Raw genomic sequence first — 12958 nt, forward strand, 5'->3', positions numbered from 1 at the left:
TTCCAGCTGGAATTCGGCGCCCTGCGCAGAAGAGATGCATCGCTCCCAATTGTCTTATTTCGTATCATTGTGTATACACTTTAAGACTGGCAACCCTACCTCAAGTGATTGTATATGGTTTTTTTTTCTTCTCATCCTGTAAATAAATGACAATGAATTTAACAGACGCCGCCTCGCATGGTTTACGTTTAAATTCAATGAGAACGGACAGACCCTTTGATCCCTTGAATACAAAAGAGATGGAGTCTTAATCTTTAAGAAGGTGATGTGGCCCTTAAACTGGTGATGGTGGGGGATTGGGGGTGCAGGAAAAAAAACAAACCTGTGTTCAGGTCGAAAGGCATCGGTGGTCGAGTAGAAGGTGGGGAGTTCCTTTTTAGAACAGAAACTGGGCTAATTATCCTTAGTATTCTACAGGTAGAGACCCCGTGGTGCATGACGTAATGATTGTTAACTAACGGCTGCCCTGCAGGTTTTTATATACATTTAATATACACGTCATTGAGGGATTTGGACAGGAGGCAAAAATTAGACTTTTCTTTCCCTCTTTGCCGCCCTGCTGCTATTCCCACACGGAACCCCATCTTTTCTTTCTTCAACCCAAGTCCATAAGACCCCAGCACTGTCACTCTTTCTTGATACAAGGAATTCAGGATGTATTCACCCTCACAAGTTACCTATGAGATCTCTGATCAGGTCCAGTGGAGGCAAAAAAGAAGGGCAAGTTTAAAGCATGCGGGTCAATAGTATAACACTAAATATAGAGTAAAGAATTGATTCTAGTTTTGTACACTTGTATATAATCTATGTATAATAGGACGATAGATTCCGTAAACAGACCCAACCCGGGCTAAAGGGGGCAGAAAATGAAAGGGGCAAGAACGTGGTAAAAAAAAAAAAAAAGCAAAAATATAAGGAATGGCTAATATAAACAATATAAATACAAATGATGTCAAAAAAATAATAGGTAAAAGACAAACGCGATAGAATAATGAAAAGCACTAAATAAATAGTACAAGCCATAAACAATCCAAGCATAGATCCAAGTCAGTGAAAACATTAATGGGTGTCCTTATCGTTGTGGGAGTAGTAAGGAAAGAGGATTCACTATGGGGGCTAACATAGACGTTGATGCTGATTGGCTAAGAAAAATGGGGGAGTCTGTTTCTTATAATGTGTTTGTTTTATTGATTAAAGTGGGGATGCGGTTTCATCTCACAGATATCCGTCACTTCTCAATGAGAACAAACGGGGCTTACTGTCAGGGGGCCGGATCCATAGCTGTCTGTCTTCAGACTGAAGACCAGCGGGACATATTAATGATGATCAAGTCTGGTGTTAATTGTGGAGTAGTTGGCTTGTAGCTTATGCTGGTTTCCATGGCAACTTCCCCACATGTACGTCTATTTACAACGTAAAACTGAGACACCGGTAACGTTGTCAAGCACACCAGCCTCACCCTTTTAGGTAACGTTCCATGCTTGGTGTTCAAGCAGCTGCCGTAGCGCAGGCCTCCTCTCTCAAACACACATTTCTGGTGCGCTAAATACCAAAGCCGTGACGCCATCGTGTAGGAGTAGCAAGGTCAGAAACCGCTCGCAGCTATATTCTCCGGAATCCAGGGAATCTGTCCGCTAGGTAATCAATGGTCACATAGCATTTTATTAGGTCATCAGGTAAGTGATCTGATCATCAGCCCACTTTTGGTTCTGCAGCAGATCCTTAACTCAGCAATTGACCTAGAAGCGCCCTGGACTTCCAGGTCAGTGCTGTTATTTTTCTTTCTTTGCCCCACAGAAGCACAGCATTGACTGATTTATTCCCAACAAGCTTGTGTGGACTGTGGAGACAAATATTAACCCCTACAATGCCGCAATTGTGTCATACACAATTGCGGCACTGAAGGGGTTAATGCTGCACTGTCGCTCTTAAAGCAGTGTTTGCAGGGAAGGAGCCTCTACAATCGTTCCTGTAGGAGCGATCAAGAGTTCCTGTGGGATCTTTTTTTTTTTTTTGCTGTTGCTGTTCTGTCTGGACTTCCGGACAGACCACCATCAGCCGCCACGTCCCCGTGAATAACGGCTATTAACCCCTGAAATGCTGCAATTGGAAGGATTAATGCTGCACTGTTGCTCTCATGGAGCGATCGGGCAGCAGGGGAATGTTGAGGCTGGTCCCCAGACTTGTGTGGGGACCGAAGAAACAAACAGCCCCCTTCCCTGAAGCTGCCTGTGGCAGCTGGGAGCGATTAAAGGCTCAGGGGCGCTTGAGATAGGTATGGGCAGCAGCAGTGCCCCTGTGATTGTGGTGACGTGGGGGCATTTGTTTTGGCATGACATACCAGGTAAGTCACAGAACCAATGAGCCTACTTAGGCATGACGTACCTGGCACTCACCGGACATGAAGGGGATACACATGCATGGAGCAGACATAACACAAGACTGATTTAGGTTTGAGTCGTTACAGCAGGAAAAACAGGCGGACTCGATGTGCCAAAGGGTTGCGAACAGTTTCGATTTACTGGAAAGAAGACGCCTCTTCACATTGAGAACAATTCCATCAGGAGCCTGCAGAGGGCGCAGTTACATTGTGGGATTAACCTGGGCTGATATCCCAAAAGTGGAGTTTCTGCAGCTGAAGGTTACACTAAGTTTTCCAGTGAAAATAAGGCCACTGCGTATCAAAACCCTCAGGTTCAGCACACTATGCAGTTTAATGTCCCATGTAGCTATTCCAAAGAACAATGCATACTTTCTGGAACTTTAACATACATAAAGGGCCTGCCTTAGGTAGAAGCTGCAGCTCCTCGCCTCTTCCGTAGCCCGACAGTTTTCATCACTGATTAGCCACTTGAAGCGGCCAATAAGTGGCAGGAGAGCATAAAGGGAATAACGTTACAGCCTCTCCATGCGATGCTCGTCGAGCTAGCGGTTAGTTTATCATATGCTGGGAAACGTGGTCCGCTGCGAAAGGGGCAAAAAAAAAGCATTTTGAGCCGAGAAAGTGAAACCAATGGTGTTTGGGAGAGTGAAAGAACCACACAGACCGGATAAGAGCCATGTTATCCTCCATTTATTGTTTATCTGCTGTTGGACGTCCAACTTGAATAGGCCCTTGGTCTTGTCTTATGTTTGGAATAGCCTTACGCCTATCCCATACATGATTACGTTCCTCACCTGGATTAACCTCTACCGCTTCTGTAGGAAGGCCATTATATTTATGACCTCATGACCTCTTGTCATGGAAATTCAGTTTCTTCCAGCCATTCGTGATGGCCCCATGATAACACCAAAAAACATCACATGCTTCTTCTGGTTGACCCAATAAGCCAAGCCGAGACAGTATGTCTGGTTCGTTGTACGTTGGATTCCCTGCGTTTATGAGACATCTTGTAGCTCAATTTGCTAGAGAAAAGCCCCCCATCCTAGTAAGAGCCAAATAGCAACCCGGGCTTTTACCTCGGAAGGCGCCAGCCGGGGGCACGATGCCAAAAAAACACCTAATTAAGACTGAACATATGCAAATTCTCCGTGTTTCCACCTAATGACGGCTGCAAAGGATTCATCATGCGGGGCGTCTGTTAGTTGGTAATATGCCAGCAGTCACATTCTGTCTCGGGACCGCTTGCGTCTCTTCCATGCGCAGTTATCCGAATTGTTGGCACTTTCCGCGTTTTCTGTTTCCACTGCATGCGGTGAGCGATGATTCCGCGTATAAAGGTCTCTAAATATATATATATATATGCCGACTGTACCATTAAATGTCTTATTTATATCAGGCAACAATTTGCCATCTAGTCGCCCGTTTCTCCTGTTTTAAAGACTGATACCTTAATCAGTCGTTGGGTTCGTTTTAGATCCAGGAGATAAGTGGAACAGCCTCCCAGCAGAAGTGGTAGAGGGTAATACAGTGAGGGGATTAAACATGCATGGGATAGGCAGACGGCTCCTGAAGACGAGACCAACCACTGATTAAGGTTTGAGTCTTTACAGCAGGAGACACGGGTGACTAGATGGGGGCCGATCTGCCCAATGACGCTGGCTTTAAGCTTTGCCGAGAAACAGAGTTTTGGAGTCATTTCAGCATCCCTGACCGCCATTAATGTTTGTCCGTATCCAATGCATTTAGGGGCTCATGGGAGTTGGAGTCTGCGGACACCCGGAGTCCAGCTCCTGTTTCTTCTCACCGATAACGAGCCCCCGGCTTCTATATCTTAGTACTGGATGCCCCTCAGAGCCTAATCAACATAAATCCCTTCATTAATTAACATATTGGGATTATTAGCGGGGACCGTGATAATTACGCCTGCCGGTTACAGATACTCTGGCGGAGAGTAACGGCTGTCGGGGACATCAGACATTTCAGTGTAAAGTCTGAGGCGGGGGGGGGGTTAATTTGATGCAAACTGGGGGCAGTCAGTTGTTCCCAGCACTAAATGGTTAAGACATCTGGGTAGTCTTACTTCAGTACTTAATACAATGTTTCCATTATCGCTACAAAGCCTTTTAAGTCATGTTGTTATGGCATAGCTACCAAATGTCCTTGATTAGTTTATCCAGTACCTTTTTCCTCCCCTGGAGCTCCTCTTTTCTAGGAGCTCGGAATGCTTGCTGGGTATTAGGGGGGGTCTATTGCCCTAAAAGCCCCGATAATGTGTATAGAAACAGCAGAAAACCCCATTATTTATCATTCACAGCCACCAATAGGTCACCAAGTAACTCTGTCCCGGACAAGCTGCACCTTTTCAGCTGCTGTTGGACTCCAACTCCAACAACGCTCAGCCAGCCAGCACGGCCGCACACTTGTGAGTGATGGTATTTGTGTGGAGAGGGAGCCGTTCTCATGTGGAAGACACACACGTAGTTTCAGACACCCCCCCCCTCCACTTGCAGCCCCCCTATCATCGCTTATCCTGAAATCACCCTTTTTCCAACCAATTAGAGCCCAGCGTGTCTGTGCCGTTTATCTCCGGGAGCAATAAAACTCTCTCCCTAGCTACATCCCAGTGAGTGTGGTCACCATGGCAACTAAGAGCCGAACAAAATTCTCCCTTTTAGCTCTAAGCTTCAGTTTCCTGCTGGAGAGACGGGGCGTCCGGGGCGATGTTCAGGGGGTCCGGGGGTCGCCTTGGGCAGACAACGCAACAATTCAGCAACAAAGGAATCTGATAAATGGGAAAAAAAAACCTCCGACCCGAAATTGTGGGTCTCGGGCCCCAGTGGGGCAATTCATGGAAGCGTCACACCAACGCAGGGCATGTTGTTTGTAGCGTTCCTCCTAAGGTGAATATTCTGGCTGAAAATCGGGGTTCCACTTGAGTATTTCTTTGTGGAGAGTGGCATTGCGTATCCATTGATCCATCCATCTCAAGAGGGCAGCTCTCCCTTACTCCACTGAAACCTGCGCATGGCTGGCTTGGGTTGAAACAGGGACCCCTGGCCCTTGCCAGCCATTATATGTGCGTTAATGCGCATGGTGGTGGGGGCGTTCCATTTAAATGGTGCCACCATCTTTCGTGGGGCATCAGAGATCTCCCTTGTAACTTTTCCCAAATACTCCATGGAGCACTTACCGGCACAGCCTCCACAGCGACCTTCCTCCGCGTCGCACATGCATCACTCGTGATGTCACATCCTGTCGCTCTGCATGGTGGATGGCAACCGTAGAAGTAAGAGGGTGGCTGGGGGGGCTGCCCTGGGTCAGGCCTAGGACAGCGCCCCCCGAAACACAGAAAGGGAAGCACACGCAAACACATTCAGGTCTCGGCCAAACACATCACCAGCCACATGATATTCTTACGGCCGGTCAGATCCAGCGCTAACTCGGTAAATGCCCCCGGGGGTCCTAATGATGCCCTCATGCGCTCCCATTCACTTAATTTGCTCTTCTGCCACTGATTGGCTGCTCCAAACGGTTGGGCCACGGAAGAGGCACGTGTGTACTTCTTTATCTAAGCCTTTAGAAACTGACCCCAAACCTCACCTCAGACCCTAAATACTCCCGAGCACACCATACATCCTCTTTTTAGATGCCACATTTTTAACCCTACGTGGCCCAGCCCTGCCGCAGAGCGAGATACATTTCCCCATTTCTGGACCTAACGTGACGATGGTTGATCTTCGGTGTCTAGACTGAGCCTCGAGGGGGGTTTTGAGTGAAATAAATTATTTCTGTTCTTTAACCCCAAAATCTGTGCGAAAATACGATAAAACCTCCTTGGGGTTCTTAGTATTTACTAAAGCGGTTCTTAAGGCACCGGTGTTTTGCAGACAGCAAGACGGACAGAAGATTAGCCCCGAGACGCTCCGCGATGAGGACAGACCGGAGTATTAATAGCCCCCTGTCTGCTCGCTGCTCGCACCTGCTAAAAAATATCTGCCTTATTTCCATCTGGAAACAACTGAGCCAAAAATATGGAGCCAGGAGTATAACGGGACCGGCTTAACGCAACACACCCCTCATACACACTGTTCATATATATATATATATAACCGTCACCTACCCCTATATTATTATCTTCTATTCACAGCGACAATTCCCGCAGCGCGTCTTACAGTCCCTACATTCACGGGCATTTACCAGAGATCTCCCCAAGCAGCCCATTTACATTATGGAGGCCGGGGGCCGCTGCCATAAACTAGGCCTAGGACGGCACCCGACGTCACTACGCCTCTGGTGTGAGGACAGCGATGCATGCAGCCCCCATAGGCGCATCCCCTGCATGCAGATAGCGGAAGCGCAGACCCCCCTCCGTGCCACTCAACATCACATGCATTCAAATTCAGAGAAGCACAGGGGGTATTTACCACCCGTACGAGCCCCCCTCCCTCCAAAAGAGGGACCCTCAGGAGGTATTATTTTTGGTAGTTATTAGTTGTTTACACTCAACTTCCCTTTTTTGGCAGATTTGCCCGTTTTATGTCCCCTGCGGCGTGCAGCTTTTCCCAGGAGGGTGCGGTTTGCCCCCCACGGGGTTCAGTTTGCCCCTGCACGGTGGAGCTTTTCAGTTTATTGTCAGCTGTTTCACAAACCAGTTGTAAGCGAGGGCAGAGACTCGTGGTTTAGCGGAAATGGCCTGCGGCTTTCTATCGACGGCTGCGGCCTCTGATTTAAACATCACGGGGGATGTCGCTTCGATGCGTCAGATCCCCGAAAAAAATCGCTTTCAATGCAATAACCGGGCAGCAGAGCTTACGCCCCAGCACTGCAAACCGGGTACGCTGCGTATCTCATAAAAATACTGGGCGGGAGATCGGCCCCATCCGGCCCCCGTCCACTCTGCTCATTTCTCCTGCTATAATGACTCAAACCTTAATCAGTTGTTGGTCTCGTCTTGGATTCAGGAGCCCCTTACTGTATTAACCTCTCTGCTGGGGAGCTGTTGCACTCATCTACTACCATATACCTATCCCATGCATGTTTACATTCACTCACTGTATTAGCCTCTACCGCCTCAGCCGGGAGGCCGTTCGACTCTGTGGATCTGAAGCCGGCAATTGCAATTTTGGCTTTTCGGGGTTTCTCTTGCAATAATCACAACAACAAAAAAACGTTCCAATGGAAGCGACGATATTTTTTCTGGAAAAACCTGTACGCGGCCTGATTTTATAGGATTTGTTTCAATGTCGAGATTTTTTTGGATCAACGGCGAGGTGAAACTTCACTTTTTTTAACCTAAATGACTGTATCAGTATGTAAATGAAATCAGATTCCTGCAGCCTCCCGCCGGCTCGATCTGTTTGCACGCTCGGTGCGGGGCTGTCGGCTGCTGCGTGCATGACCAGAATACACATGCAAAGGAGGGGGGGGGGGGGGGGGGGGGGCGAGCACCGACGGCCAGAGAATGCGCCTGCATATCCTCTGCACGGCCCTCCCGAGAGCCAAACGCTCTGCTGCCAACGACACTGATCAGGAGAGGACGGAGAACCAATGCCGCAGAGCTAGATCCTCTTAAAATGTCCCCCTCCCCCGCTCGATCGAGAACCCTGGGAGTTCTGTTGGGAGGTTCTGGATTATTTAAAGGGGCGTGTGGTTCCCCTAATGCCCAGCGGGTTGCTTTGAGGGCCACAGTAGGGTACACGCTGTGTTTCTCTATGTGTTAAAAGTTCTGCATTTAACTCCTTAGTAGTCGATGCCTTTTTCTTGTCCTGCGTGATTCCAGTCGCTCTGGGCCGAGATCCAGAATCTGCATTTTTGTTCTCGATTCGCGGAATATTAGAACAAAAATTCCAGCTGTGTAAAGACGCCCGGCAGCGCGGCGTTCTATTTAACGACAACGGGAGATGCCAGAAACCAGAACAAAAAAACATGTTCTAGAAGAGAGGAAGTGAAAGAATGAAATGCCCCCCCCCCCCCCGGGAGGAGCGGTGGGGTGTGTGGTCTCTGGAGGATGAGTGAAAGAACGGCGGGCAGCGCTCCATTGCCGGGGATGCCATTTTTTTTTATTATTTTTTTTTACCTGGCAAGTTTCCTAAAAAAGGCGTTGGGACAGAAACAAGCGTCGGCGCGAACACTCGGCACTGCGGTAACACGGCCCGGATTCTAATAACGCCTCGTTCTCCAGATATGTCAGAAGTGCCACAGATTTACACATCAGAGCTACCCGTGTCTTAGAAGGAACACCTACCGAGTGTCCCTGTTTAGGAGGGTCAGTCTCTCTCTCAGGGCCCAAAATCCCTGATGCCCCTCTCTCCTCCCCTGATGCCCCTCTTTTTCTAGGAGCTCGGAATGTTTGCTGGGTATGAGGGGATCGCAGGGTTCTACTTAAAGCCCCGATAATGTGTATAAAAGGGACTGGCTCTAGATTCCGTGTGTGATACATGCAGGAAAAGTATACACTATTAAATAATACATATTCTCACCAATCCCAAAATACTGCAGCCATGTCATTTATCAGGCATCTGTATGTTGTCCCTGTCATATGCTCTGAGTGGGGCCCTTGGTTCTGGGTGGGGGCCCAAGCAAGCAGTTGCCTTATCTGCTTACATAATCAGGGCAGCCATAAGAAATCTTGGGGCAAAGAACATAGCTAAAGACAGGACTCTCTGCCCCACCCCATGCTCCTCCCACTGCCCAATGCCACCCCATGCTCCTCCCACTGCCCAATCCCACCCCATGCTCCTCCCACTGTCCAATGCCACCCCATGCTCCTCACACTGCTTAATTCCACCCCATGCTCCTCCCACTGTCCCCACTCCATACCCACTATGGGGCCACTAAACCCTAATCCCGGGAAATGGGCAATCTGGTCCCCAAAGCCCACAAGGGCCCAGACACAGGCAGAGGGCCACAAGGGCCCAGTGCTGGTAAGCAGTGAATTTACCCGGGAACTTCCTAGCACAGATGGCCCTAGATGGGTAAGGATTGGCTGCCTATGAAGTGGCTTTAATTTGTATGGGGGTTGGGGGGATAAGGTGGGGAGCGGGGATGCCATGTTTTGGAGACTCCGGGCAAAACCCACAGAGTTTGTGGGTGCGGGGATGGAGGGGCCCGTGACGGATCGGGAAGGCTGTACCCCATACAGAGGTACCGGTCGCACCCATCTCGACGGTGGCCCTCCATACCCTAATTATTATTATTTATTGTTTTATATAGCGCCATCAAATTCCGTAGCGCTGTACCACCTCTACAGCTTCTATCTAAAGCGTCTCGCGTCGGTCTCGATCCGCACAAGCGATCTAATTGACAATCGCCAAGTCCGACACAATCAGCAGAAGGCGACGCCGCGTATTTACATGAATTAAAGCGGTCGCCGTGGTATCTGTGTTTACATGTAACACGCTGGGTATAATTCGTGTTTCCTGAGGACGCATTTAATACGAAGCGATTATTAAATCCCTCTGCCCGCCGAGAGCGTCTGCTTCAAAGATATAGCATCCGACAGGCCCTAAGTAACTCACTCAAGTCCCGCTGCAAGAGGAAAAATGCATGGGGTCAGTGGGAAGCCATGTCTGTCCGTCTAACCTGGCAATCCGAAAAATGTCACCTTTCCAACCCTCAAGTGCACCTTTAGGAGTGCATGTTCCATGCCCCTTTCCTTCCCTGATGCCCTTCTCTCATCCTGATGCCCCTCTTTTCTAGGAGGTCGGAATGTTTGCTGGGTATGAGGGGATCGCAGGGTTCTTCGGCCCTAAAAGCCCCGATAATGTGTTTAGAAACAGCAGGGAATGGCTCTGTAATTTAAACGGGGTAAATAAACCCCATTATTCTTCTTCTAAATGCCCAAATCAGTAACCATCAGAAAGGCACAAAGCCAAATAGACGCCTCTGCCATTTATTTGAGGCTTTTAGGGCTGTAGAACCCTGTGATACCCTCATACCCAGCAAACATTCCGAGCTCCTAGAGGGACTGGACAAGCTGAATAAGGACATTTGGGAGGTTTTGCACCACTGTTGTCACTAATCTCTCCCTGTTGTTGTAAATAACCTGATTTATAGAAAATGCTTCCATTTATATTCGGAACACAAACTATACGACATACTATTACATACTGTACGAAGCCCCGCTGCTCAGCTCCATGTCTGTAGCTGGTTGCTATGTGGCGGTTACCAGGGCGGCCATTTTGGAGGGGCTAGGAGGCCACAGACCGGAAGTGCTGCTCCAGCGCGGCCTCCTCTTCCGGAATCAGGTTTTTGGTGGAGGAAATGGCGCCGCTGAATGTGTTTGACGGTGTTTTCCGTGCAGCCGCTGACGGACTGAGGGGCGCCCGAGGCCGCAGCTCCCTTATTCCACTGCAGTGCACTTTATATACATGAGGTGAGTCCGGGCAAGCGAGGTGTTTGCGGCCATGAAGCGGCGGTGGCTCTGTAAGCGTCTCCTCCGAGCTCTGCAGCTCGCGCAGCGCAGTGTGGACCCCGAGCCTTTACCTTCCAGTGTCTCCTTGGGTCGCAGCCGCAGAGCCGATCCCACCGTCGGTCTCCCCTTGTTTTCAGTGTTGTTTTTTCCGTTCGGGGTATTAATCAGGCTGCACCTATGCGCACTGCTTTAATCCTGTAGCGTCAGGGGTTGGTCTTCTCTGGCATTGAAGGGGTCGGTGCATCCTTAAAACAAGTGTTATGCTAGTTGATGTAAACTCAGCTCTACAGGCAGCCAAGGGGTTAATGCAACCTTGAAACGCGACAGGCAGTCTTAAATTTATCAGGCATGCGGGGGTTAATGCACCCCAACATTTGAACTATATTTAAGAGATAATGCAATCAGATTCTTGCATGGCACCTATAGTCACAATCCAGAATTCTCTAAAGGGTTAACAGAACCTTAACATCTCCGTGGATGTAAGGGGTTAACGCAACAAGCTTAACATCTCCGTGGAACAAAGGGGTTAAGTCAACAACCTTAACATCTCCGCATCTCTAAGGGGTTAACGCAACCTTAATGTTTCCTGGCATCTAAGGGGTTAACGCAACCATAACATCTCTGCGTATCTAAGGGGTTAACGCAACCTTAATGTTTCCTGGCATCTAAGGGGTTAACGCAACCATAACATCTCTGCGTATCTAAGGGTTAACGCAACCTTAATGTTTCCTGGCATCTAAGTGGTTAACGCAACCATAGCTTTATACTCCCTGGCAAAATCTTAAAATCTTTTGGCAGTGAATGCCTTTTAACCCAGGCACAGATAGGGTTAACATTCTGGAATAACCTCTCCCTGTATCCGCGGTGTTACTAGGTGCTCTGTGTTCTTGGTAATTGGCTCTCAGAGGGTTAATGCCCAGCACTGAGCGTCAACGCTTTTCCCTCCCCGCCGTGTCCTCTGGGGCATCCTCCCCGTGTATATGTAACATCATCCATACATCACGCGTGGTTCCCGTGCAGGCGGGAGAACCGCGACGTGTGTTATTAACACGTAAACCGTCCCTATCCGGTAATACCCTTTATCAACCCTTTCATTACCGGAGGGGAGAAGAAACGTTCCTTTAATGTATAAAGGAAGCTGTTGGAGCGCTTAGCGTGTGCGTTGCGTGTGCGGTTCTAGGCTGTAGCGCCGTCTCTGCTAATCATTCACCAGGAAAAGCTCTGAAATATCCGGCTCCTTGTTTTCTTCGTTGTTATGAAGTCAGAAGTCCGCCGGCTGTGCGTTTCGGGGCGTTTTGTTGATTACAGGAAGTTGTTAGATTTCTGCCGTTCGGATCGATGTCCCCCCCCCCCCCCCCCCCATAATGAGCGGAATTGACGCGGATTAAAGATGGAGGCCGGCGAGGCTTTACGTATAAACAGAACGGAGAGCTTCCCGTCTAGAGATTGAGATTTATACGTACCCCCCCCCCCCCATTACTCGCGTCCTTTTCCTAAATTCGTAAATATAAATGCAGACGCTGCACGGCGGTCTCTTTATTAAATCCGTTCGCAGCAGGTAGTCGCGGCTCCTAGATTTTTAGGTCATATTTCTCTCCTACGGCTGCACCGCTTTCTGCCTCCCAAATATAAAAACCCATCCGGCCCCCGTCTAGTCGCCCCGTTTCTCCTGCTGTAAAGACTCCAACCTTAATCAGTCGTTGGTCTCGTGTTAGATTCGGGAGCCGTATGTCTATCCCATGCATGTTTAATACCCTCACTGTATTACCCTCTACCACTTCTATTGGGAGGCTGTTCCACTTATCTACCACCCTCTCAGTAAAGTATAGGCAGATATGTCCGCTTGGCTCCTGATTTATGTAGCCCAGTATTTAATAGCCCGTGACAGCGGCACGTTCTGCTCCGAGGGTATATTTTGTGGCTTTTCAGGCACTTTGCTCGCCGTCTCGCCCACGAGTTTTCTCGCTGTTAATTCCCGTTTCTGTTGCAGAGAATTGGAAGCTGCAGCCACCAAAGACATCGAAGGAACCTGCGCAGGTAGGAGCCGACGTGTTTGTGTCCGTTGTGTTTACCAATCGCCGTGTTTGCTGTTCTGTATGAAGGACTCGTCGGGCCCCTTCTCAGAGGAGGAACGCCACAGAATCTCTCGCTTATCCCTTAAA

Source organism: Sceloporus occidentalis, unplaced genomic scaffold, assembly GCF_023333645.1.
Source record: "Sceloporus occidentalis isolate IW3139 unplaced genomic scaffold, rSceOcc1.0.p SCAF_76, whole genome shotgun sequence".
In the NCBI taxonomy this organism is placed as follows: Eukaryota; Metazoa; Chordata; class Lepidosauria; order Squamata; family Phrynosomatidae; genus Sceloporus; species Sceloporus occidentalis.